Source organism: Anthonomus grandis, chromosome 5, assembly GCF_022605725.1.
Source record: "Anthonomus grandis grandis chromosome 5, icAntGran1.3, whole genome shotgun sequence".
Classification (NCBI taxonomy): Eukaryota; Metazoa; Arthropoda; class Insecta; order Coleoptera; family Curculionidae; genus Anthonomus; species Anthonomus grandis.
In genome coordinates, this window is record NC_065550.1 from 6185123 (window position 1) to 6212969 (window position 27847).

The following is a 27847-nucleotide window of genomic DNA, read 5'->3' on the forward strand; positions in this document are numbered from 1 at the left end:
ATTTCATTAAGGTCTCAATTTATTTTAAGAGCAGCATTTATATAATAATCTTTAGAAAAAGTATAGTAAATTTGAGCGTCGTCAACTTATTGATGTATTGGACAGACAACTCATTGAAAACAATGAAAACAATAAAAAAAGAAAAAAAAAAAAAAATAAAAGCATCATTTAAACCAATAAATTTAAACTTTTTACATAGAATATAATACTGAAGGGTGTCAAAAGCTTTGCTAAAATCAAGTAATATCAAACACTTACAACTAAAAAATAAGCAATAGGATTTGAACAAATCCCAAAACTGAATTTACATTAGTTATAATTCTGTCTATATCGTTTTGGAGATAAAGACGGATGGTATAGCCAACAGAAGGCACAGATCCAAGCACCTTTATGACGTCTGCAAACATAAGAAATTTGCATCATAATCATCCCCATCATATCATTGCCAGGCCATATAATATCTCATTTTACCATTAATAAAAACAAAATGATTTACTTCCTAGCATAAAATGAAGTTATTTTTGTATGGCGGTTTACGATAACTATGGCGCTTGTCATAGATAACAACACCCATTGTTCGATATTTTCCTGTTTTATGTTAAAAATACATTTTATTAAAAGCCGCGGCGCTACGACTGTTGATTTTCCACGGCATACATAATGTATGCTCATTACAATTCTTTGTCTTTCTCCCATTTTTTTAAAATTCCTCGTTTACAATAACAGTAGTGATACGGAGGCGCAATGTTTTATTATTTAAGCGTTACATTTTGCCGTCTTAAATAAACAAAACGCCTTTAAATAGATTTTTATATGAATTTTTATTTTTGCATGGGAAAGCTTTACCGATTAAATTTTGGAACAATATTCAACTTTCTCCGGCAGGCAAATACCCATCCCTCATTTTCTCTCCTAAAATAACAAGTTCGAATGTAAAAATAAATAGAAAAAACATCTGTAAAAATAGCCAGAAAGAGGAATTTATATGTATTTCCGAATACTTCTGTTAAGCATTGAAACGAAAAACGAAGTTGTTTATGCTTTCTGTTAATAAAATAAATAAGTGGGTTGTAGACCTTTTTTTTAAATAAATACCATCTAATTCACGGGCATAGTATATAGTAGGGGGAGAACATTGCCAAAGCAGATACAAAGGGAATATATACTTCACATTTTATGTCCTCACACAAAGACTTAACTTAATATAATTTTTTATAGGGGATGTTACTTTACACGTAGGTTCGCAGCAAAAAATCCATATTCCTTTTCGAAATTCCATAAATTTCAAGTATATGGCTTATAAGACTCTAATTAAACTTACTTCATCTTTAATTTTATTACAACGGACTCGCGTCTGTGTGACGGCCTAATACTGGTCTTGCCTTCCTATACGAATTTCTCTGAGCCTATTAGATTGGGTTGTGTGATTTCAGTGTAACAATTTTCCCTTCTGCTAGTTTGTCTGCCATTCCGTTGCCTCTGTTTTCTGTATGACTAGAAATCCAACTTAATTTTATATCCGTAGCTTGTCTGTTAAATAGTCCTTATTCTTGTTAACTCTAAGGTTTGTTAAGCACTGTATGCCGCTTAGGGGGTCGGGGTTAACTAATAATTAATTTGCTTGTCCTGTGAGACTTCTTACTGCCTCCCTGATTATAAGGATTTCTCCTGTGCAGATACAGTCGAAACAGAAAGTCTTCTGCCCCTTTTCATTTGTGGGTTTTTACAATATATTCCTATTCCATGTTTTTATTATTGGGTCAACTGAAGTATCAGCATTTACTATAGTGTGCTTATAGTATGTTTAGAAGGATGGTTTTTATAAATTCTATAGCTTTCATTTAGATGTCTGACCTGCGCATTTGAAGTTTTCCCTTAAACAAATTCGCTTTAGAATTAATTCTTAGAATATTGAAAGGCTTTCACTGTTCTAAGAGTGAATTTTATTCAAATGTATATTTTTCTTAATTCCAATAAGGTGTTCCATGCTTTTGAGAATAAAGCTCTTATTGGTATGGAGCTCATCAATCCAAGGGAAACCAAATTGCCATCTATTGGATTCTGTTTCGATGTCTTAATTCTATTCTCTTCTCTTCTAGTGATCCATAGTCTAAGTGAGTTCTTATAATAATTGCTTTATATGTTGTAAGGAGGGTTTTCGGATCATTACCCCACTAAACCCTTGTTAAGTTTTTCATCACATTAATGCCTTTTACGGTTTTGTTGGTTGTGCCTCGATATGTTTGTTCTATTTTAGTTTGTTGTCTAAAATTATACTTAGGTATTTGTAGTGTGTCGTCCATTATGTTTTTTCTATTAATTGTCAGTTCATTTAGTTGTCTTTCCTTTTCACAACCATCATTGGTTTCATTTTTTGTTTTGATGGCCTTCATGCCATAGACTTATCCAATTCAGGTGATTTTGTATCAGTTATAGATTCCATATTAAGTTCACTAAGGGTCTTCATGTGCGTGTTAAAAAGAAGGGGACTCATTGGTTCTCCTTGCATCAGACCTTTACAAGTGAATCTAAAGCCAATGAGTTTTGCTGTTGTTGATGATTTAATTGATATTTTCTTCTTCCTTCTAAGAGTTCTTCCATGAATTTTATTTTTTTCTTGATTTCTAACTGATCCGAAGACATTGTCGTATGCTGCTGACAGAGGCATGTTTAAGACCAAGAGGCATGATACTGGTGTTGCTCGAACCGTAAGAACGGTCGAATTTGAAGAAGAGGTGCTTCAGCGAGTTGCCGATGAACCATCAAATAGCACACATGACGTCGCTAAGAATATGAATACGAGCGACGCTTCTGTCTGGCGGGTACTACACGAGCAACAACTCCATCCTTGCACAACCAAATTTTTTACGATATGTTTTGTGGACCGATGAAGCTTCTTTCACAAGAGACGGTATTTTTAATAGTAGGAATAGCCATGTTTGGGACGAAAGAAAATCCTGCAATTTTTCCAAGAAAACATCAGAATCGTTGGTCTGTCAACGTATGGGCAGGCATTGTTGATGATTATTTAATTGGGCCATACCTTCTACCGGAACGGTTAACAGGACCTATTTATCTGCGTTTCTTGGAGGAAGTTCTCCCAGAACTCCTTGAAAATGTTCCACTAAACGTTAGACAGCAAATGTGGTTTCAACATGATGGAGCGCCAGCTCACTTTGCTGTACAAGTATACGCGAGTATTTGGCTCAGCGGTTTGGGCACCGTTGGATTGCCAGAGGTGGAGCAGTTTTTTGGCCTCCTAGGTCACCCGATTTAACGTCGCTCGATTTTTTCTTGTGGGGACATGTAAGGTCTTTAGTCTACGAAACTACAGTAGAATCAGAGCTAGACTTAATTGGACGAATAACAGCAGCATTTGAAATCATTCAAAACGAGGATCAAATTTTTAGTGTAGTCCGCCGAAATCATGTGCGGCGTTTAAATCGGTGTATTGCGGTTTGAGGAAGACATTTTGAACAATTGTTGTGATGGTATCATATACAAAAGGTAAAAATAAATGCATCAGATCCTATTTAGGTAATTAATATTTTTTCTAAATTTAAACGCGTCTTAGGGCCGTAGTGGCGTAGTGACACATTTCCGGACATGGGTTCCTATACTCAAATGGATTCTACTGTTGCACTGAACAACCCCTAGAAGTTTGAGCCCATAGTTCTGAAATACCCTGTATTTATAAACACTACTATAACTTTCTTATTCTTAGAGAATGCTTTGTACATTTCTGTGGTTAAGTAGACTCCATTGTCCATAGTCCCTATTCCTGTTCTAAAACCATTTTGTAATTGATGAAAGGGTTTTTTTGTTTCCAACATATAATCTAGTCTCATTAAAATTATGTATGTAATAAAATTATTCAATTAATTTATAATTACTCCATCCTAATATAAATGGTATGTAGCTGTGGCCTTTGTATAGTCTTTTCCTCCTTTATGAAAAGTATTATGATTTGAATTTTCCAATCCTCATGTATGTTAATATTCCCGTCCAATATTGAATATGGCTGTTAACATAGTTTATTTTATTCCCTATACTTGATAGTACTTAATTTTTTGTTATTGGTTAGGATTCTGTTATATTTTGGTAGTCATCTCTTCTTAGGATGTCCATCATATTGTCAGAGTCTGTATAATTTTGGATTAAGGCAATGTTACTCAATATGCTTTAGGAAGTGTAGGGAACCTTGGAATCACTCATATTTCATAAGTGATACTACGCTGGAATCTGTTAATCAAATCAGAGATCTGGGGGTTTTGCTTGACAGCAGTCTGAGCTTCATTCCACATATTTCAAATGTAGTAACTAAATGGTTCCAGGTGCTTGGCTCTATTGAGAGGTGTTTTCGGGATTTTCACGATATTACTTCCCTCCGTTTGCTATACTGTTCACTGGTACGTTCACATCTTGAATACAGTTCTTGTGTCCTCTTACTATAGGGAACATATTCATAAAATTGAAAGTGTGCAAAAAAGCTCTAAGATAAGATGGCTTTCAAACAGAATGGACTGCTTCTTAATTATCCAGGTGAGTTTAATTACCAACAATAATTATAGTTATCTCTAAATTTAAAATCTCGAAACGTTTTGATGATAGATGTGATATATTTTATGATATTCTTCATTGTATAAACTTTTGCCCTTTACTTTTACATAATATAGGTCTTCACTCTACTGTTACTGTTCTACATATCGCATGAACTCTGATCACAATTCTTTTTTAATAATTGTTGTATTATGTTGCCAAATCATCATTCTCATGAAGTGGACTGCTTTGGGAGTTGGGCAGACTTCAGGAAAGGTTTAAATTATATTATTACCTAAACTACTTTACCTCATCATTAACCCTGTCTAACTTTATAAACCTTATCTATGAATCTCTGTAATATTGTGATACTTATGTTTCTTTGTAAAGATTTAGTAATGTGATATATAAGTTATGGGTTAGGTTTAATGCATCTTGTATTTCTTTTATCTTTTTTGAACAATTCTTTTTGTAATATTGCGTTAAGCCCATTGATAAATAAATATTTGTTTTTTAATTACTGAATAATAAAGACTTTTATTTCAATAAATATACATTATAAATACAAGATTTTAAAGTAATGCCGAAGTCTAGCCCTAAGGGCTACTCTAACTTAACCACAAAAAGAAAAAATAACATGATTTTTTTTTTAATTACATAAACTAAGAATAAGAAAATTAAGATTCTATTTCTATTAATATATTTATAGAGTCTTGCCGAGAGTCAACAAAATAATACGTATTTTAATATAATATTAAGAACATATAAGGTTATAAATGCAGGAGCCCATTTAAAATTAAATATGATTAAACAATAAATTGTATAAAATAATAAGAATCTTGTTGGTTCAGATAAAATCTAAGTCTAAAGGACTGTATGTACAATGTACATGATGGCATGCTCTCCTACGGTTGTTTTTGAAATAGATATTCCCTAAATTTATTTACATTTAAAAGTTTAAACTCATTAGGTATATTATTATATAATCCAATAGCATTAAACAGAAAAGATCTTTTGTAAAAAGTAGATTTAAATGTAGGCATGGTGAAGAATCCTTTATTTCTTATGTTCAAATTATGTACTTTACCCCTAGGGATAAACTTATTTTTTAGTTTTATTATTGAAGAAGTTGATACTGGTACTGTAACAATCTTGTGTACAAAATTTGCTAAATGAAGCTTGCACCTATTTGACATATTAAGCCATTTAGTTTCTTTTATTTTATGTGATATATGGTCATTCCTTTTAATACCATATATTAATCTTTTAATACCATATATTAATCTGCAACAAGAATTTTGCATTTCTTGGATTCTTTCCTTTTCTAAAGGGTGATTCAAATTGAGTTTCCACATTACAATTTTTTTTTTTTGAAACGCTACTGAATTTGTCAACGGCAACGTGACATTTCTAACGTCAAAATATAAACAAAACAGTCATGGAGCAATATACGACCGAACAACGTGTTAAAATTATCCAAGCCTATTATGAAAACGGCCGATCAAGGAAAAATACATTTCGTGCTTTACGTGAATTTTTTGGCGCACAAAATCGGCCTTGTGAGAAGACAATTTGGAATTTGGTACAAAAATTCGAGCAAACTGGATCCGTCGCTAATATCAAAACTCCTAGGCATGCTCGTAGAGGTCGGTCGGAACACAATATTGCTATTGTTGCCGAAAGTGTGAACGGAAATCCAGAACGATTCATCATCGATCGCAGCAACTGGACCTTACATATTCCACTACACAGCGGATTTTAACAAAATATTTGCAGTTACACCCATACAGAGTCCAAATAACGCAGGAATTGAAGCCTAGGGACCATCAACAGCGCCGTGTATTTGCCGAATGGATAAGAGAACAAGGGGCAAATTTTCCAATGAAAATAATCTTTAGCGATGAGGCACATTTTCATCTTGGGGGCTTCGTAAATACTCACAATTGCCGTATTTGGGGATTAGAAAATCCAAGACAGATTGTTGAAGTGAAAATGCATCCTCAAAAGGTGACTGTTTGGTGTGCCTTTTGGTCCGGAGGCGTAATTGGTCCATTTTTCTTCGAGGATCATGCGGAGAACGCTGTTACGGTTAATGGCGTTCGCTAGCGGAACATCATAACAGAATTTTTCTGGGAACAGTTGGAAGATATGGACATCGAAGATCTCTGGTTTCAACAGCACGGTGCCACCTGTCACACATCAGGAGAAACGATCCAAGTACTGCGCGGCAAGTTTCCAGGTCGCGTTATTTCACGTAACGGTGATATCAATTGGCCGCCGCGATCCTGTGATTTAACTCCCTTAGATTATTTTCTATGGGGGTATCTTAAGAGCAAAGTCTACAAGAATAACCCGAACACTATTGCGGAGCTGAAACAAGAGATTAGACGCGAAATTACCAACATAGGTCCTGATTTGTGCCACAGAGTAGTCGAAAATTTCTCCAAACGGATTACATCATGCCACATGAGCCGCGGCGGTCATTTACATGATGTCATCTTTCATACATAATTGTAATTAACTACCTTCAAGGGGAAAATAAATATTTTTCTATAATTTTCAATTTCTTCTTTTTTTTTAAATATTTTTAATGTGGAAGCTGAATTTGAATCACCCATTACTAATCTAAGATATGGCATGTATATAAAATCACAGTACGAATAATGGCTCAGGACGAGACTATCACACGGTATTTTTTTTATTTAAATAAAGTTCTAGTAAAACATCCTAATTATCCAATCTTTTCTTGTAAAAAAAGTATTCTGAGTAAATGTCGAGCTGAGAATCCGTTTATTAGATATTATAAACGTAAATTGTTTTTTTTATAAACTAATGTTAAATTACTCATTATATAAATTACTCATTATAATAAAAATCATAGAATAATGACCCAAAATTATTTGTTCTATGTGACCTCCATTCATTTGTATACACATATGAGTCCTCTTTATTAAAGAAAATCTAAGGCTTTGAAAAATTTTTGGTTTCAACCTAAATTGCTCTCGAGCTGCAATGATTCTTTCCCTTAAATGATCCTCGTTTAAAATCGGAACCATATCACAAAGTCTTTCATACATCCCCAGACTGAGAAATCCAAAGGTGTAAGGTCAAGCAAACGGGGTGGCCACGGAACAGGAGCATTTCGACCCGGGGCAATCCAGCGATTATGAAATACTTGATGTAAATAGTTCCTAACATTTATAACAAACTGAGCCGGAACACCGTCAAAAAAACACCGTAAATTTAGAGGCAAAGCATCAAGCAAATCGGGCAGTATCGGAAATCCTTTCCAATCGACTTACCACGTTATACTGACGCATCACAGCCTTCTGCTTCTTCTGCAGTCCGTTACTTGCCGCACATAAAACGCATTTCCTGCACCAGTCCCTTACGACTCCCATGCTATTGACCTAGTAAAATCTTTTCCTCCCTTGCCTTTGGCCTTTGTTATTCCAAGGTGTCGTCTAACACACCTGTACAGATTGCCTCTTGCAACTTCGAAATCCGACATTTAGACATTTGCCTTCTTTTCTGTTCATCATCCAAAATTAAGGAGTTGTGCCCATAAAATATGACTTGACATTGGGAGAATACTTGGCAACTTCTTTGCAAGTTGGATTCCTCCCTTCCTTTATCCAGGTTAGAACTATCTGATATCGGGTCCCTCCTCTTGGTCTCTTATAATATTTCTATTAACCAAGTATCATCGACGATGATGGTTCTTAACACCTGAGCATCTTAACAACTGGCAGTATTTCTTATAGAAACAACAGAAATGAATCACCAGTCAAATTACCTGATAAATGACAGGTCTAAAAGAAAGTTATCTACAACACCTGCCCACACATTGACTTTAAAATTCACTTGATGGTGTGTCTCAACTATGGCTCTAGGAATCTCAGTCCATCTGTGTGCGTTATGGATATTTGTCATGCCGTGTCTCGTGAACGTGGCTTCGTCAGTACAGAATCGCTCTTATAAAATCCATATTTCTATTTATTTCACATAACCATCTACAAAAAGCAAGTCTTGCCTCGGGATCGTCGGGCAAAAGACCCTGACATTTTGAAGATGAAATGGGTAAAGTTGTTGACTCCGTAAAATATTATGTGTCTCGGTTTTCTCAATATTTGTGATCCGTTCAGCCAAAACCCTAGTACTTATGTTTGGTGATTCTTCAACAATTCTTAAAATTTCTTCCTCTTGCCCTGGTTGAACCGCACGAGGTCGGCCGCAATTACCCTTCCGTCTTTCGCTGAAACTTCCCTTAGGCGATTAATCAAATTTAAAAAATATTTTCTTTTGGGATGAAATCGGTTTGGAAATCTCTGAGCATAGCGTCTAACGGCTAAACTAGGATTGGAGTCACATTTTCCTAATTGAGAATTGACACGTATTTACTGTTTACAATAATATTTAAAACTTACCGCCATTTCGGAAAGGGGTACATTTCTTGGTCTATTAGCCATTATGGTTTTATAATTTGTAAGAAAACACTACATACAACTATGTAATTAAAAAATTTTGATTTATTTTAGGAGTTATTGAGAAGCTTGTTAAAACCGTCAGAAGCGTTTAAATTTGTCATTTTGACAGTACGTAAAAAGTTACTGGTGCCCGAGGTCAGCCAATTTGTTTAGAAAGAAGCATCTAAATTTTAAAATTAAGATATCTAATAAACGGTTTACAGTTTTTACAGTTTTCCATACTTGTGATATTGGAGTGTTACTATTTAAGTCATTATAAAAGTTTTTGAACTGTTTCTTTTTAAGAATCGCCTTAATTGGACTGCTATCTTTTTGTAGGTTTATTTCGTTTGGCAGGTTCTTGTATATTTTAAAAGCTTTTTTCTCTTTGCTACTTAGCCATCACAGCTTCTGTTCCCTCACATTGGATTACTATAAGTTAATTTATTTTTGTTTGCTTGTACATATTGTTTTCTTTGGAATGGTCGACTCTAGAATTGACGAAGATTCGAAGTGTTAGATTCTAGGGTTATGTTTTTGTAATAGATTTTTCGTAGTAATTTACTGAATTCACCATACTGTGACAATGTAATAGATTGCGTCACTTGTATGCTATAATTGATTATCAGTGCTAGCTATACATTCGCATCTTAATGCTCAGAGGGTGAGGTCTCTTGATTAGTATACAAATTTTCAAAAGAGGGCTATTTGTGTAAAGATGCTCTGCGGTTTTCCGTTGTTTCCGTTATAGTAGAGTTGTCCTTTTGACCAGTAAAAAAATTGTAATTTTGTTTTGGTTTATAATTTCTATATTTATGAAACTGTATGTATTATTGTAAAAAAATAATCTGGAATTTTAATTTTAATGATTTTAACCTGTTCGCGTTTTTTGTGGTCATAGTCCTAATGATGGCCTACGGCCGAAACACTAGGCAGATATTAGTATACTCCTTATGCTAAATACGTGTTTTTTATTTTATTTTGACTTTCTCGATAATTTTTTTATATTTAATCCAATCTGCATATTTATAGTGTTCCACTTTGTTTGTGGTTATGGCTGTTTATTGTTGAGTATTAATATTACTGGAATGTGGTTGCTATTAGCTTGATCCTCATACGAATCCAATTTGTATTTATTTGCTATATCCGCTAATCGTATAGATATATCTGGAGAACTATTTCCTTCTGCACTAATTAAACTTAAATTGTTTGTTGGGATTGGATGACTTTAAAGTCGTTGAGTAAAACTAAGACCATTTCAATGTCGTCATCAGCTCTGTCGTGATCTGCTCCTATTTTCTGCAGGGTTTGTCACATCCTTAAATGATGCTGGAGAAAAATGAAATCTATCTGATGGTGGTACCGTGAACTTAAGGTTCTATTAAAAAACCGTAAAGAATCATAAAATTACAAAGTTAATGAACTGAAAAACTCAATAAAACCCTTCCCACGTAACGATTCTTCGCCCACAGCGTTGCCTACTTACTTTGTCAATGCACGAAACCTGTCGTAATGCGCTAATTGAAAACGCCACTCTTGCTATCATAGGTTTTTCCGAATTTTCAATGTATCTGGGCCGTATTCCAATTTTCGACGCCCCCGTCCCTTTCGTCACAGAAGCAGAATGCATGCCGCGAATCGGATCGGGTATATCCCACGTATTGTGGGTTTGGCGAATTAGGAGAGTTTTTGCCCTGATATCATTTAATAGCGTCGATCTTCCCAAGCAAAAAAAAAAAATGACCACCCGTAACTGTCATGTCATAAATAAATGTAATCACAGTTTCGACCCTGACACTGACCTGCCTTAGGCCGCACCTGTCAAATTGTAAAAAAGAAAAACAGTTAAATTACGACCCTTAGGCACGGCAAGAGCTCAAAATCTCTGCTAGAAATCAAAGGGTGCGGTCGCCCACGTGAAAGTCAAGTGGCCCTTGAAGGTTAATTTTTATGAGAATTATCCTTTTTGTTCTCTGCAGTGGGTGAAAGTTCTTAGGGTTTAAATTATTTTTTATAAAGATTGTAAATTCAAATTTAAACAGTGTAGGTATATTCAATGTCAAATTCATGTCGTTATCGACTATTTTATCCATAGGTAAATAGTAGGTACTTATGTAACGTCGGTATCAATGTATTATGTTGTAAAAAAATAGTCTATTCATAAATTTTATGAATGGAAAATGGCCATTGATGAAGGAAGTTCATGTAGTTTAGCATTAATACTGCACCCTTTTTGTATTTAAACAGTTTAAAAAAAAAGTAGAATGATGATAGCAAAAGATAAGTGGAGAGGTTACCATGAATTGCAATATCTCAAATTGTATATTTTTCAATCTACTTTTTTCTATTAAAAAATCAGGGTTTTTTACCATTTAGTGGGTTGGTTACCTATTGTGCCTATTGTTAATTTAAATTTATAATAAAAAAATAATAATAAAAATTTTCTGATTATCGGCAGTCCAATTAAATGTTCTATTAATTTCTTTAGATCGCTGTAAGTATCTCAAAAATCATATACAAAAATCCGTGGTTATTTTCAATCCAACAAAATCTCCTTCAGAATATATTACAATTGATGAACAATTGGTTGGTTTTAGATGGCGATGTCCTTTTAAAATGTACATCTCTTCAAAGCCCAATAAATACGGAATCAAAATTGTGCTGTCCTGTGATGCCAAAACAGCTTTTGCACTTAATGCTGAAATTTATATAGGAAAAGGTTCCACACCAACTGATGTTCCTGTAGCTCAGTATTACTGTAATAAACTAACCAGTTCTATCCAAGGAACAAATAGGAACTTGAACTGGGTTTACTTCTATTAAGACCGCAAAACATCTTTTGGAGAGGAAAATTACCATTGTTGGTACTGTGAGAAGAAATAAAAAAGAAATTCCTGAGTCGTTTTTGGAACTCAAAGAAAGGAATCAAAATTCTGCCATGTTTTGCTACAGTGGACATCTGACACTATTATCATACTGTCCACCCAAGAGTGCTAAAAAAGCAGTAATTATACTTTCGACAATGCACGAAAAAGGTGATGAGCCATTTACGACCAAGTTACCAGAAATTATTCAATTTTATAATTCTACAAAAGGAGGAGTGGATACTTTAGACCAATTGTGCCACACTTATTCTACTGGTAGAAAAACACGTCGCTGGCCATTATGTCTGTTCCATAATTTGTTGGATATTCTGGGATATAATTCAATGATTCTCTTGCGTGGCTCTGGTGAAGTGAATAAAGAAATTGTAAAGCACAGGAGAGAATACCTCAAGAAGCTTGCCCTTGACCTGGTCAGACCGCACATGATGAGTCGTTTGGAAGCTCCAACTTTGAGGCGCGAACTCCGTGAAACTATATGTAGGGTCCTCAAGATAACCACTTCAAAAGAAGTACCTACTAGGCTTACAACAACAGTGGGTAGGTGTGTGCTTTGTCCCAGAAGAGAGGATCGAAAATCGAGAGTAAGCTGTGCTGTATGCAAAAAGTTCGTGTATTTGCAACATCAAAAAAAATATGCTCAGTGTGTGCCGCATGAACATTTTATTATGGATGTGCGTTAAAAGTGTTCTTAGAGACTCGGTTTAAGTTATTATTTTTCTATAAGTGAATAAATTTTTCGTTTTTCTGAAATACGACGTGTTTTATTTGGGGTACGGTTGTACCCATGTGTAGCAGATGCAGGCAGAGTCGGAAATAAGTGTAGCATTCCAGGGTTAACGGAGCCGTAAAAAGTTGTGCCATTTGTGCTCCCCCCCTGGGAAGAAGGCGATTTAAGCCGATGTTCTCACAAGTAAATAGTAAATACCGATATTGTCATAACATCATATCAAGGGACAACCGATGTCATAATCGTAGAATAATAAAAACTTATAAGAAATATAAAAGGAGTTATGGTTAAAATTAAAAATTAACCATAACTCCTCTTAGTTTTAATATACTTATTTAATTTGTTTTTAATGTATTTTAATTGGTGATAATTTTTTTTTTGACCACTGTATAATATACCGTTTTGTCTTGTCTATAAATGGTTTTACTATGTTTTTTTTGTTTTAATTTTGTAGTGCCCCGAAGAAGGCCTAATGTAGGCCAATTTGAAGAGCTTGGATTTTTTTTGACCATTTATCCAACTAAACCCTTAAAAATTAAAAAAATTGGACTGGGTCACTAAAACAACACACAAAATTATTTTTTTAGTTAAGTTTTGTTGTTTTTTTCTCTATTTCTGTTAATTGTTTAGTCTTGTTTTCTTTTCTTTGTATGTAGTTATGCTGCCAGGTTTTGGTGAATTATGTTAAATCAATAAATATTTATTTAGGTTGTATTATTAATTATATATAACATATTATAAACTTAATTTTTAAAACTGGTGTAGTGCCAAGTCATTTTAAAGTATCTGTGGTGAGTCCAGTTTTTAAGTCCGGAAGTAAGGAATTGATGGATAATTATAGACCAATAAGTGTCATCTCTAACCTGGGAAAAGTCTTCGAAAAATGCTTTAAGGATAGACTGTTATGTTATTTTGACCAAAATAATGTACTATCAAAAAATCAATTTGGTTTTACTCGAGGAGTCAGTACAATAGATGCTATATATGAGCTTGTTAGTGATATAACTAAAAGTATGGACAAAAATAAAAAGTGCCTTGCGGTGTTTCTCGACCTAACAAAAGCATTCGATACAGTGTCACACCAAATATTATTACAAACATTAGAAAAATATGGTATCAGAGGCAAAGTATTACAACTTTTACAGAGTTATCTATCAAACAGAATGCAATACACCAAGATAAAAAGTAACCTTAGCGATCCTGATATCATTAAAATTGGAATACCGCAGGGCACTGTACTAGGACCCCTACTTTTCAATGTTTATATAAATGCAGTGAATGATATAAAAACTCCTGGCAAAGTAATATCCTATGCAGATGATACAGGAATTATATTTATTGGAGACACATGGCAAGAGGCAAAAGTTAAGTTTCAAGAAGGTCTATCATTAATCAAAAATTTTTTCGACACCTTTAAATTGTCACTAAATCCAAAAAAATCTAAATATATAGCATTTTCCATAAACAGTTTAAATAGACCAAACTTTCAAAATATTATTGTAAACAATATTAATGAACCAATTGCACAGGTAAACTCTATAAAATATTTGGGAGTCCATATAGACAAACATCTAAAATGGGATATACACATTGATTATTTAACAAAAAAGATAAAGGCACTCTTACATAAATTTTATTTACTAAGGGAAATTTTGTGCAGAAAACTGATTGTGTTGATCTATAAAGCTCTCGTGGAACCCCTATTAAGGTATGGGATATTGATTTGGGGTGGGGCATATGAAAACAGTCTAAAAAATCTTAAAACAATACAAAACTCAATAGTAAAGATAATGTTAAAGAGACCTAGGTTGTTTTCAACAAAGCAATTATATAATTCTGAAATACAAGATTTTAAAACTCTTTTTATAACAACCTGTTGCTCTTATGTTCATAAATTCTATGGTAAACAAAGTATAATAAACCATAGACACCAAACCCGAGCTAATAAACACCAGCAAATTGTACTACCTTATATGATTCGAGATTTTGGTCAACATTCGGCAGTATTTTTAGCTCCAAAATTTTATAACCTTCTCCCAGAAAATGTCAAACAACAGAAATACTACAAAAAGTTTAATGAGCATGCCCTAAGTTATATATTAGGAAACAAAAGACAATTTTGTTGATTGATCATAAGTGCTTGTATCAATATTCTGCTTTTCACCAAACTTTTTATTTTCTTACTCGATAGCAATCACAACATAAATACATAAGGGAAAAAGAAAAAAATCTCAGTATGGACATTTATTCAATTATTTATTTTGTTTCAAATATTATAGGTTTTAGGTACCAAAGACTAGAAAATTCTGTAAAATACTACATAATACCTTTGTAGTTAAAATGTATATGTGTATATAGTATATGAATCTTTTTTTTTTCTCTTTTTCTCATTTTTATTGTCTGGTTTTTGATTTTTGTTATGTAGTTTTGGGTAAACTTATTTAAAATGTTAAATATTGTGAACTAATTTATATAACGGCTGGCCTGCTAAGGGTAACAACATTGATATATTAGAATTTTTAAATTGTTTCTACCATAGCACATACAGATACTCTGGTATCTAGGTGCTTTATATTCTTAGAATTGTAATATTTTATATTGAAGTTGAATATATTGAATTGAATTGAATTTATTTGCATGTATTGTAGCTTATACGAAAAAAGAGGAAGGCTAAGTCACTGATTCAAATACATTGTCAACTAAATTTTATATTTTTAAACAAACAAAAAGAACTTTTGAATTTATTTATTTATTGATGGGAAAACTCCATTAACTGTTATAAAAACAATAGTGCAATAATAGGTTAGATTGTTATATCTGTAACCAAACTAAAATAGGTATATTCTATTAAACTTAAAATTTCAAAAATCTCAGCTCATGTTTACCAAGTCAACAATTTAATGTTAATTAATAGTATTAATAATCAAAAATAGCAACAAAAATAAAAAAAAACAATTCTAAAGAGCTATCTTAAAACTAAGTAAAGGAGAGAAATATAATATTGATCACATCAGGTATCTCTATCTCAGGTATTCAGGTATCTCTTAAGTTGATTTAAACTTAAATTAAATAAATCGATCGACCTATATATTCCAAAAGATTAGGGAAATCTAACATACCATTTTATCAACTTATATAAATAAATTATTTCAAACCTCTCCCTATACCTAAATGCTAAGAGGAGTCAATGACAATTCCTGTTCAATTTCGCTATAATTATGGTTTGTTATTCTAATCTCACTCTTAAAAGCACTTACTCTTAGAAATTTGTGCTGTATCCTTTCTATATAAATCATGTGGTTTTAAAAATAAGGCAACCAAACTATTGAACAATACTCTAAGCATGACTTAACTAAAGAACAATAAACAATCCTTATAGCATCCACTGAAAAGTATTGGCAATTTCTCAGAACGAACCAAACATTTTGCTACTTTTAACTACAACTAAATTAATGTGATTTACAAAGGTTAATTTCTCATAAAAAATCACGCCAAATGGTAGTTACATATTGAAGTGATTCATTGTCAATATAATACATAGAATGGAATTTGTTTAATTTTCGTGTAAAACTAATAAAACAGCATTTCTTCACATTAAGTTCTAGCTTATTAACTTTACACCACTCAAATAGTTGGTTTAAATCCTCTTGTAAAAGCAGTTGATCAATGATGTTTTCCACAATTCTCTCCAAAATTTCAAATCATCCGCAAATTTTAAGCATTTACTATTTACCAATATCATTAACAATATCATCTTCACAATATCACCTCCACAATATCAGTAACAAATAAATTAAATAAAATTGGTGAAAAATTTCCACCTTGAAAGGACACAGATGTTACAAAAATTGTTTCAGAAAGATAACTACCGATTTTAATATATTGAATCCTTCTAGTCAAAGAACTGTGAAACTGTGAGACAGTTTGAAGATTAAAACCGACTCTTTGCAACCTACTCAACAGAATCCGATGGTCCACCCTATCAAAGGCCTTCGAAAAGACCACATTAGTAACTTACCAGGCCAAGCCTGATATTAAAGTGGATTTATTTTGACAAAACCCATGTTGTTGCTTGGACATTAAGCCTTTGCAGAGCCAACTAAGTTGTTTGCCAATTATAGAATCAAAAAGCTTCAGAATTGAGGACTCAATACACACACTACGATAGTTCCCAATATTCTCCCTTTGACCATTTTTAAAAATTGGAACAACAAAGCTAACTTTCCATGCATCAGGAAAAACCGCTTATTGAAGGGATTTATTAGACAGAATGGACAAAAGTAAAACTATTGTACATACACAGCGCTTAGAAAGTAATCAGGTATTCCATTGGGTCCCTTTGAAAGCTTATCTGGCAGTTTACTTATACTATAAAATATATCCCTCACAGTGATTTCCTGACAAATAATATTTTTACCAATATTTTCATCCACAACTGTATCAAGTGGAAAAGACAAAACATGGTCATTTGCATACACAGTTTGAAAAAACTCCTTAAATAAATTAGCAATAACCTGCTCATTTGATGCAGACTGACCATCATAATAAAGTGCGCTTGGAAGACTACGACTTGATCTTTTGTTTTGAATAAACCTCCAAAAAGACTTAGGATTGTTCTGCAGTTTCATATCAAAACACCTGATATAGTTCGAGAAGCAAATGTCAGAAAGCCTTTTACACTGTGCTCGAAAATCTGAGAACTTTTTGTAATTACTATACATACAATCATTCAGAAAAATTGAGTGCGCCTTTTTTTTCTCTAGAGTTAATTTCCTTAGATCAGCATTAAACCATTTTGGGAAAAAAGTTTTATATTTTTTTAATAAGCTACACTTGTGGCAAGCAGTTCATAAAAAATATTTATAGCTAAATTTACATCATTACTACTCAAAATGCTACACCACTCCCATGAAGCTAGGAAGTTATTAAGTTCCCTATAGTTTGCATTTCGGAAGTCATAATAATATTCATCATAGACTAAACTACTAGTTTTTGATGAAGTAACCACAGGCAAAGAACATTCCTACCCAAAATGATGAAGGCTGCTTTGAAACAGTTCGTCTGGCACCTTTCTAACTAATACATTTTTTATACTACTAAAGACTAAATCTAAAAATACATTTCTACTATTAGGAATACAATTAGTCTGAAAAAGCTTAAGGTATCCAAAAGTTTCTGCCACCTGAAGTGCTGAGTCCTCTATTGGACACTGTACCAATACTCCAAATTAATCATTTGACCATTCAGCATTCGGCAAATTATAGTCACCAAAAATTTAAATATTATCGGAAGCATAGTGTTGACATATATATTCTACTGAATCACGATATCAGTTATACAACTCTCTAGATGATTGGGGTGGTAAATAAACACCGGCAATTTTAAACTTTTTGCCATCTACTTGGCACAAAAAATAAAGAGTTGTTTCACCCTAGTTTCGGGAATATTAATTCTTTGTATGAGATGTTCTACCTTATTATTTTATATTTTTAAACAAATAAAGCACTTTTGAATTTGAAATAAATTTGTATGATGAGCCCTATGTATGTCATGTATTGTGACTAAATGAATTGAAGAGTCTTAGTGACTGCATTAACTAACTTAAGGGCTTGACTATATATATTATTCTTTATTCAGCCCAAAGACATAATATTACAATGTTACATACAATAATCGTAACATTACAAAACCCCAGATGGGATATGGACCCTGTCCTAAAATATTAGCTATAATAACTTAGAAAAATTTTAAACTTTGCAAAAAAAAAAAATACATTTAAATAAATAAAATAGATAATGACAATTACAATTTCAAAACATTATTGACAGCAATACAACCACAAACAGAACAGAATAAAAACTGAAACTGAATCTACAGTAAGCCTATTCTAGATCTATACTTAGTGCTTCATGCATGTTACCATCCTGAAAGAACTCATCAATACTGTAGTATGCCCCGGCCCCCCAAAAATGCCCTGAGCCTACAAACAAGCTTATTGGGAGGTAACTGCCTAAAGGAAGGAGGGAGTACATTCCAGATCTTTAGAATGTTAAAGACAATGTTTTTTTGTACAAATGTAAAGTTTGGTTTCTCAATTATTAGATTGCCCTTAAACCTGGTTTCATATTGATGTTGTCTTTTTCTATCAGAAAAAAAATGAAATGTTATTAATTAGAAACTTAATAGATTCCAGAATATAAAGACTGTACATTGTAAGAATGCCAGTATCTTTAAATACCCCTCTACAGTTATCATGATAGTCCATACCAAACACAATACGGATGCACCTCTTTTGCAAAATAAAAATTCTGTTCGAATCCACAGAGTTGCCCCAGAATATTATTCCATGTTCTTGTTTCCCACCATAATAGACAACAAGTAGTGGTAGACAGCAGCAGATCAGAAATTCAGGCTAATGAAATAGGTATACCACAAGGGAGTATTTTGGGGCCTTTTTTGTTCATTGTCTTTATAAATGACTTGCCTTTAAAAATTATTAATAATAGTCAAACAGTATGCAATACCCTAACAATATTTGCAGACACAAATTTATGAGTGGCGTCTTCGAACATCTCTGAGCTATGCCTGAATGGAGATCTACTGTTTAAAAAAACCAAAGATTGGTTTAATAAAAATAAGCTTATATTGAATGAACAAAAAACGCACATTCTAATTTTTAAAACAAAACAAGGAAGTAACCCCAAAAGAAGTAAACTTCAACAATATTGAGGTTGAAGTGCAGGCAACTAAATTTCTGGGTGTACATATTGATGAATTCTTGGGCTTTTCAGATCACATTGAATATTTACAAATTAAGCTGAATAGAGTTTGTTTTTGTTTCTGTACAGTTCTAAAATATCTAAATGAATGGGCTAGAAGAGCCTTGTATTTTGCGAACTTTGAGTCTTCAGCTAGGTATGGCATCATTTTCTGGGCGGCCAACTCTAAGATACAAAGTATATTTGTCATTCAAAAAAGGGTAATTAGAATAATGTTTGGGATGCAATACTTGGAATCATGTAGAGGTATTTTTAGATCTAAGAGAATACTAACTGTATATGCATTGTATATATTTGAAGCAGTGATGTTTTTATTTAAAAATAGAGATAAGTTTCCTAATTCTGTTCATCATAGGTTTAATACTCGCACATGTATTATTAACTGCCCTATACATAGGCTTTCATTGTTTGAAAAGAGTCTCTACTATATGTGCATAAAGTTATTTAATAAACTTCCGCATGAAATAAAAACTAGAATAGGAAATCAAAACAGATTTAAACAAAAGGTGAAAAACTTACTACTTACTTTAGAACCGTATAGTCTGAATGATTACTTAGGTATGTAAAGTTATATTCATACTATGAAACAAGTTAATTTTTTTAATAGTTAATACCTACAAGCTAACCAAAATAAAAACACATATTTTATTTATAAGTTCATCCAAATAAACATTAAATTGTCTACAGGGATCACCTTCCAAGTTCTTTTATAGACAATGCTTAGAAATTTGTGAAAAATTTTGAAAACACAGGGATATAGAGAATAAATTTATTCTACTCCTTTTTTTTATTTACTATCAAGTTTTTTAATAGCTAATATCAATTAAGTGATAGATCATTAAAGTATAGACAAATGTTTTCAATAATTTCTTTAAAAATAGAGCAAAGTGTATTTATAAAAATTTTGACATATATAGGTTATGTAATGTTATCTTTCTTTTCAGTATAGAACCACCGAACAATAACAAGACTGTTATTGTTCGGTGATAGAACAAAGCGGCAAAATTAAAGGCATAAAAAAAGTATTACTTAAAAATCTAAATTACAGAATAAAACAACGCATTTATGTGATTTGTGTGAATTCTGTACACTAAAATAACAAAATCAATTTAAAACAAATTAACTATATTTTATTTCACTTGTTACAAGTTGTTAAAAATAGACTGAAGTTAAGTCTGAACTCCTCAAGTGAGTATATTATATGTCCAAGATATCAGAAAATGTTGGGAAACTAGGAAATAGATAAGAAATAGAACATTATTAAAGAAGAAAAAGCAAAGTTTCCAAGTGCTATATCGTCAAATGCCTGGAGGATACATTATAGTGAGAAGGATAATGCTAAAAAAAAGAAAGGCGAAGAGGCAAAACTAAAAAAAGAAGAAAAATTAAAAGCGAAAACAGAAAAGGAAAAATTGAATGCAAAAAAAAAAGGACTACAAGTTAAAAGAAAAGACAAAAAACCTAAAAATGATGAAGAAATGAGTGATGATACCAAGACAAACAATGAAGCTGAACCAGTCAAATGTTCTGCTTGTAATAATGATCTCATTAGCGATGTCGAGGACAATGATGAAAAAATATTGGATGCGATGAATGTCCCAGATGGTACCATAACTACCATATGAAATGCACAGAATTCTATGCATCAACAAAAGACTATATTTGTTTTATTTGTTCCTAAATACCCAAGTTCGTTATTAATTTTATTTCTCTGTTTTAATACTTTTAAGCAAGTAAATTTTTATTATTATTTGTTTTGTGTAGGTACACTTACAGAATTATTTTTTATTATTTTATACCTATGTATATATAATTATATTTTTTTTTAAGTTTATTTTATTTTTTTTCTCATTGAGAAGATATGATAAGGTTTATTTGAAAAGGATAAAGATTTTCGACTTCCGTGGTCGAAAACAGATCCCTTTTTCGCCCATGCTGGTCGAAATCAGGAATACTTTGAATATATGGTCAAAAACAGGTAAAAAGTGACGTTTTCATTTACAGTAAAACTCCTCTAATTCGAACTTCTTTATCTCGAAATATTCCCTAATTCGAATATTTTATACTACCAAAAAAGGTATCAAGTTTATATTTCTAAGTTTATATTTTTTTTGAATTTCTCTATCTCGAATTTTTCTATAAGTCGAAATAACGTTTAACGCATTGCCGATGGCCGATCGAATTTTGCGGGGAAGTACAGACATTTTTCTAGGAAAAAATCTGTTTGTTACATGGATTTGCTATTGCATCATTTTTCTTTTTTTTTCTCTTTTTATCTTAGAAACAGCTACTCTTATTCATAAATGTCCTAAACCTCCCTCTAACACTGGTCATATGACTCGCCAGGTTAACGATTTTCCCTTACCAATCCCTACATCCTCCCTCAACAAGAACTCACTTATATATCTTAGCAAAAAAATTTACAACCATGTTCCTCTATGTATCAGACAAATTTTAGAAGTTAAGAGATTCAAAAAGGAATTAAAATCACTTTTATTATCCAGGGCATATTATAGCCTTGACGATTTTTTTAATGATAACTTTTAACCTGTGCTCTGACATCATTTTAGTGTTTTAGTTTTGTTTCCTGTTAAATAATTTAATTTACTTCTTCTAAATTCTGTTTTATTGACAGCTTTACTTATTTTTTAATGAAATTTATCAAAAAGAATCTTTTTTTTTTCTCAATCTGTTTTGTTATGATTAATTTTGGTAATGTGTGTAAATTTTATGGTAAAGTGTTTTAGATGTTATGTTTGTTTGAAATTTAAAGTGAATTTGGAATTTTTTAGTTTTTAGGATGCTTGTACACAAGATTTTGTTGTCTTACGTAATATAGCACATTTTCTTTCTTTTTATTAGTTCAAACGGAAAAAGGCTCTCATCGCGACGTGGCGGTTTTGTTGTTACAGTTTTTTGGTGTGTATGCGAATTAAGACAATTTGTTATTATTAAAAATAATTATGGCTAAGAGAAATTTAAATTGCTTACCATTATGTGAGAAATTGAAATTAATTGCTGAAGTGGAAAAAGGTGAAAAGAAAAAGAAGGATATTGCCGAACAGTTTGGGATACCACCCAATACTCTGTCAAAGATCCTAAAAAACAAGGATAGACTTTTAGAAAAAAAAGATGATTATGCTGCAAACTGTAAGAGGAGAACGCTTACACCTTGTGTGAATGAAGATATTGATGAAGCAATGCTTAAGTGGGTTACTACGGCACGAAGTAAAAATCTCCCTCTATCTGGAACTCTTATAAGAGAAAAAGCTAAGGAGTTTGCAACTGCTTTAGGGCGGGACGATTTTGCAGCTAGCATAGGATGGTTAGATAAGTTTAAAACTAGGCATAACATCGTTCAAATGTCTTTATGTGGTGAAAGTGCTTCTGCAGATTTGGCATCTTGTGAAGAATGGCAAAAGAATGTATTGCCCACTCTGATCGGTCAATATGATAAGGATGACATTTTTAATGCTGATGAAACAGGAGTTTTCTTTAAATGTTTACCCAACAAAACACTAGCATTTAAAGGACAAAAATGCCATGGTGGCAAAAACAGCAAGGAACAAATTACAGTTATGGTTGGAAGTAATATGAGTGGGACTGAAAAGCTTAGGTTGCAAACAATTTTTAAGTCAAAGAATCCACATTGTTTTAAGGGCATTAAATCATTTGCAGTGGACTATGAGTTTAATAAAAAAGCATGGATGACAAGTGAGATTTATGAAAAATGGCTATTAAAGCTTGATAAGAAATTTGCAGCCCAAAGAAGAAAAGTTTTACTATTCGTTGATGATTGTCCTGCACATCCCAAGTCTGTTGAATCTAAGTTAAAAAATATTAAACTTGAATATTTTCCGCCTAACCTTACGTCAATCTTACAACCCATGGATCAAGGAATTATAAAAAATTTGAAGCAACATTATAGGAAGCGGATTGTTATGAAAGTTTTAGCCCATATGGAAGTGGCAACTCCTACAACTGTGACGTTACTTGACGCAATTCAAGATCTTAATAAAATGTGGACTCTGGACGTAAAAGAACAAGCCATTGCTAATTGCTTTAGAAAAGCAGGATTTGTTAAAGATAAAGTTCAACAAGATGCTGATAACTGGAACGAGGATGACCTTGTTCCATTATCTGAATTAAAAACCCTGTGGACCTCATACAGAAGGGCGATAAACATGAGTGATGTTTCATTTGAAGACTATGTGACGATTGATGATAATATACAAACAACAGGTTTTCCAACTGATGAAGAGATCCTAGAAAGCGTAATAGAAAATCTTGTTCCAAATAAAAAAGGTAGGCTAGTCTAGATTATGCCTTTTTAGATTGTAAGAATTGTTTTGTATTGTTTCAGACCCTGAAGAAAATGAAGATGATGGCCAAAGTGAAGGTGAGACTGTACTGACACTTACAATTGACAAGACGATTTCTGCTATTGAAAAGATAAGATGTTTTATTTTATCCAGAGAAAATATTCCATATGAAATACACAATTCTTTAAATTTATTAGAAGATTTGATAGATAAGGAAAAATGGACCAATTTCACACAAAAAAAAAAACTGACTTCTTTAAAAAAAATTTATAAACATATTGATATGCATACATATTATGTAACACATATGACATACAAAATTTTAGTTTTATATGAAGAAAATACTTTTTTTGGTACTAATAAACAATAACCCCTTAATTAGGCATTTTTTTCTGTAAGTCGATTTTTCCATAAGTCGAATTTTTTAGTCTGTCCCTTGAAGATTCGAGTTAGAGAAGTTTCACTGTATTTCGATTAAATAAAATTTCCAGTAAATAAATCGAAAACCAATATATTAACTTATTATTAAATGAAAATCCAAAGTATTCTATTTAAAAAGATTCATTAGAAAAGAAAAAAAACATGTACAAATGATAGCTTCTCAAAATTGAAAAATCCGTTAAATGGTCGAAAACCGGCGCAGGTACCCTATTTTAGTTGTTTTGTTGTTTTTTTTTTTAATTGTGTAGTAATTTTTTTTCATTTCTTTACATGACCCTGTCAGGTGCTTGTATGTTAAAAAAATTATATTTATTTAGGTTGTACTATTAACTTTATTTACATGTATTGTATCTTATAGAGAATGATTCAAATGCATTGTCAATTAAATTTTATATTTTTAAACAAATAAAATACTTTTGAGTTTGAAATAAATTTGTATGATGAGCCCTATGTCACGTATTGTGACTAAATGAACTGAATCAAGAGCCATTAACTGACTGCATTATCGGGGACTAAAACCTGGACCTGACATTAATCATGCAACAAACTTAAGGGCTTCACTATATATTGATCTCAATCATAATATGAATGAAAACTATGAAAAAAACTATAGAAAAAAGTAGACTAAGAATACAAAACTAAGAACTAATCGAAGTGACGACACAGCTTTAGACAAGTAACTTAATGAGAAAATCGGATATCAACAACAATCGGATATATTACATATAAGCTTTTACAAAGTATGTGTAATAAAATCCAATAATTATAATCTATCTCAGTACATTTTTAGGTGCACCTAGGTAACCAAATACCTGTATGTGCAAAAAAATCAAAAACAATTTTATAAAAATAAATATGTAAACAAAATATGTCCCATCCACTAACTATTGCAAAGTTTCCATTTAACACCCAATAAATAATTAAACATTAGAAAACAAAAACCCTTCACGATCATGTATGAATGCCTAAAGCTATGAAATATGAAAATTAATTAACAGTAAGTAGTTTTTTAAATACATGTAAATGATCATAAATGTAATCCCCAGATATTTTACAAAATTTTTTGACAGCTTTTGTAATCTAATAATGGTGGTAATAAGTTGTACAGTTTGGGTGCGTGGTAAAAAATTGATTTTAATTTCATAGTAGTGGCAACAGTTGGAATTGATAAGTGTCTATTTACATTTAATCTAATAATAATAATAATATCCTTTATTTGCCAACAAAATCGTATACAGGACGACAAAGCAACGTCATACAAAGGAGGATCTAGCTCCCATGGGGTACATTAATTTTTCTTATCTAGAATTCATAGAGTCAATATACTTATATAAACAAAATAACAAAATTTAAAATAAATATTCTAAATATCTAACACAAGTTAAAATTATTATTCAAAAGTAAAATTATAAAAACATTTAATCTGCAACCAGTGGTAAACAGCTTTTTTAAATTGGACTGTAGATTCAATGCTTCTAATATCAGCAGGTAGCATTCTATAAGCCCTGATGGCCATATAATGAGAACCTCTTTCATAGTAAGCTGAATTATGCAATGGAATACGGAGATCGCTTCTATGTCGTGTAATCATAGTCACATCCTCAGCGTACGTTTCCCTATTCTCAACAAACAAATGATTGTGTCTCTTCACAAATAACACCAAGGAAGAAAAGTATAGGGAGGGAAGGGTGAGTATTTTTAGTTTGCAGAAGTAAGGCCTACAGGAAGTTCTACATCCCTTAATCTTCTAATCAATCCGCACAAGCTAGCTAATCTGGAATAAAGGTTTTTAATATGTTTCTCCCAATTTAAATTGGGGTCAATGTGTATTCCTAAGAATTTAATACTATTGGCCACAGGGATTGACTGCCCACCAGACCACACAAGTAGAGATTCTGAGACAATATTGGCCTTCGAAAAATTAATCAACCCCGTTTTACCAGAGTTCAAAGACAACTTACTGTCCAGACACCAGGTCCTCATGCGCTCCACTGCGGATGAGCAGCCCCGTGAAAGATCTGCCACTGTCTTCCTGGCAACTATAACTGATGTGTCGTCGGCGAATTGACAAATCATATCAGAAGGGAACAGCTCAGGCAAGCCATTGACATATAATAGGAAGAGCACAGGTCCCAAGATTGAGCCCTGAGGCACACCTCTTCCTATAATTTGGGGGCGGGAAAACGTTGGTGAGCCGGAATGTGTCACACAAACTATTTGTTCTCTTTGCTCTAGATATGAACTGAGTAATTTAGATGCTGCACCCCTGATGCCATACCGTTTCAGGATGTCCAGCAGTAAAGAATGGTCAACCGTGTCAAACGCCTTAGACAAATCGAAATACAGTCCAGCCACACTGGCCTTTCTCTCAAGATTCTCCATAATATATTGTATTGCACTATAAATGGCCATTTCCGTCGATCTTTTGGGAACGAATCCGTATTGGTGTTTATTTATTATTTGATGGTGAGTTAAATAATTCATAACTATTTGATAGATAACCTTTCAAATACCTTCGATATGGATGGTAATACGGATACTGGCCGATAGTTGGCAATATTCGTTTTTTCTCCCTTCTTAAAAACAGGCACACTTGCCCGCTTAAGAGCAGAAGGAAAAAATTTGGGTAGAAAGACTCTCATTGATCACATTGGAAATGGGTCCGGCTAAGTGAATTCCAACAAACTTTAAGACGAAAACCGGAATTTCATCCAAGCCAGAGGAAAATTTATTTGGAAGGTTCATCAATATCTTAAAGATATCCTGAGAATTAACAGGATTGAGAAATATGGTTGGATAATCATTATGCAAGTCATGTATATTGGAGTTACAGCTTTGTTGATGGTCAAGAGTAAAATGTTTAGCAAATAATTCGGTGATTAAAGCTGGGTTTTCAATGGACTGACCATCTTCCCTTAAAACAATATTGTTGTTAGTTTTATTTTTACCTGACTCAGATTTTATGATTGACCATGCTGATTTTATCTTGTTTTTTGAATTTTGGATTTTGTTATCATTTATAGACTTTTTATAAGAGGAGATGTAACGTTGATATTGTTTTCTTTCATGTTTGTATGTAACGTAGTGTTCCCTAGAATTAGTATATTTGTACCAAACATAGAGATCTTTTATGTAGTTTGAATATCTTTTTATCTCTGGTGTAATCCAGGTTGGCTTCTTATTTTTCAACCTAGTCGTACATATTGGAAAAGCCAAATCAAAATAATAGAAGAGAATACGAAAGAAAGTATTATATTTTCCTTCAACTCCTTCAGCAGAATAGACCTCCTCCCATGCCTCCGACATCAGCATATTGTAAAATCGATTCATGTTGTGTGTTGAGAAGTCTGATACTGATGATTAACAAAGTTCTTAAATTTATTCGACTTGTGAATATATATACAGAGCGACCAACAGTATAATGTGCGTACATCAAAAATATTTCTGGAATAAAGTAATGCAGTAGAAAATCTTTTGTTTTTTTTGAAAATAACTTTTAAAATGTAGTTTTGGGTTACATTTAAAGAAGTCAATGTGTTTTGGTATATCCCACCCCAAAGAATTAGACCATACCTTAGTAGTGATTCCACAATTGCTTTATAAATCGAAATCAAAAGTTGTTTATTTAATATTTCCCTGAGCACATAAAACTTGTATATTAGTTTTCGAATATTTTTTGATAGTCTAA

The 27847-nt window shown here is 32.4% G+C and overlaps 1 protein-coding gene across 2 annotated transcripts in view; it reads right to left on the reverse strand.

The window, feature by feature from the left end:
• Nucleotides 1-27847, reverse strand: part of LOC126736891 (unc-112-related protein-like) — a 455221-nt gene that overhangs the window by 130773 nt on the left and 296601 nt on the right. The gene's annotated exons all lie outside the window — the stretch shown is intronic.